Source organism: Otolemur garnettii, unplaced genomic scaffold (genome assembly GCF_000181295.1).
Source record: "Otolemur garnettii isolate 467f Iridium unplaced genomic scaffold, OtoGar3 scaffold00009, whole genome shotgun sequence".
Classification (NCBI taxonomy): Eukaryota; Metazoa; Chordata; class Mammalia; order Primates; family Galagidae; genus Otolemur; species Otolemur garnettii.
The window spans coordinates 2,335,530-2,337,399 of record NW_003852404.1 but is presented as its reverse complement, the minus strand read 5'-3'; the positions used below and the strand labels follow the sequence as shown (position 1 = coordinate 2,337,399).

The 1,870-nt window shown below is 46.7% G+C and overlaps 1 pseudogene; it reads right to left on the bottom strand.

Moving 5' to 3' along the window:
- Positions 1 to 46: 46 nt before the first annotated feature.
- Positions 47 to 570, bottom strand: LOC111723229 (annotated as a pseudogene).
- Positions 571 to 1,870: the final 1,300 nt, after the last annotated feature.

Here is a 1,870-nt window from a genome sequence, read left to right as displayed (position 1 = left end):
TGATGCCACAGGACTCTTACCCAGGGGGATAGCTTGAGACTCTGTCTCAAAAAATAAATAAATAAATAAAATAAAAATAAAAATCACACTTTTTGTTCATCGGGTTTCTTTTCCTCTCTGTTATTTGCAGTATTTTATGTTGCCCATATTCCTGTGCCATAAGTTTTTGTTTCTTCTGTTTCTTCTGGGATATCTTTACCTTTGGTGCAATCTCCTCCTGTCGTTTTGGAACAATTTGTCCTTTTCAGTCAAGATCATCTTGATGCGGCAGGCGGAACTTGTGATTGGGTCAATCTGACCTTGAGCTCTGTAAGTTCAATGACGCACCTTCGGTTCTCTGTTCACCTGGATGTGCTCAGTGACTAGAGAATCTACATCTCTACTCTCTGCATTTTGAAGTATGTGCAGCAAAAACTCAGCACTCTTTTTGGGCCAACCCTGTGTCCAGCCCCGCAGTTTGGCCTGGGCACACCTACCAACTCCACCATTGTAATGTCAGAAGGGTATACACTGTATCTCTAAGATGATATCTTTCAGATACTTGGTGGTTTTTCATATATGCATATCCTGAAGGGCAGGGCAGGTTCATGTGTGTTCTTTTTTTTTTTTTTTTTTTTTTTTGAGACAGCGTCTCACTCTGTTGCCCTGTCTAGAGCTCTTTGACATTACACCTCACAGCAACCTTAAATCCCTAGGCTCAAGTGATCTTTTTGCCTCAGCCTCCTGAGTAGCTGGGACTACAAGTGCCCGTCACAATGCCCCTATTAGCTTTTCTGTTTTTAGGAGAAATGGGGTCTTGCTCTTGCTCAGGCTGATCTCAAACTCCTGGGCTGAGGCAATCCACCTGCCTCAGCCTCCCAGGGTGCTAGGATTATGGGTGTGAACCATGCACCCAGCCTCATATGTTTTCTTAAATCAAACATGAAGATTTTGAATCTCTTGACCATTGCATGACTTTCTGGAGTTTTCTGGGTCAAGCGAACCTCAGGCCACTTAGGGGAAGAGGAAGAGCCCTCACATTGTATTTCTATTGGACAGTGCTGCTTTAGAACCAGTGGCTTTCAAGAGGAGAGGTGACATTCCCCCTCTAGGGCTCACTTTGGTACTCCATCCTCAGGGAACTTTGCATTTCCCAGGAGTGGATGGGGACAGGACAGGGAGCTGGGGAGAAGGGGCTGGAGTAGCACGGATGGCAGTGGTGAAGTGATGGCCAACCTTTATTGGGAGCTTACTCTGTTCTAAGTTTCTCCTATATTAATTCATTAAGTCTGACCACAGCCCTCTGAAGTCAATGCTATTATTATTATTATTCTTGTTTCCCAAGGGAGGAAACTGAGGCTCAGAGAAATTCCTTGCCTGAGGCCCCAGAGCTGTGGTTCTAGGATTTGGATCTAGGCTTGCCCCATTCCATGTTTCACCACCCATAAAAGTTGCTGAGTAAAGTCAATGCCACTCCCTTCTTATTTCCACAGACACTTAGCCCACACATGCCTGGGGGTTCCTGTTATGTGCTAGACTCCATCGTTCTTGCTCAATGGGACCCCTTTCTGCAAGGCCTGATGATGGGAGCTCAGCAGAGTTAAAAGGAAAGCTCAGGAAGTGGTGACTGCAGCACCTCTCATATTCTCAATGCACACACACTGCCTAGGGGCCTTAATAAAAGGGCAGATTCTGGCTAGGCAAAGTGGCTCATACCTATAATCCTAGCACTCTGGGAGGCCGAGGCAGGTGGATCCCTTGAACTCAGGAGTTCAAGACCAGCCTGAGGGGCGGCACCTGTGGCTCAGGGTAGGGCGCCGGCCCCATATACCAAGGATGGTGGGTTCAAACCCGGCCCTGGCCAAACTGTAAAACAAAAAAATAGCCGGGT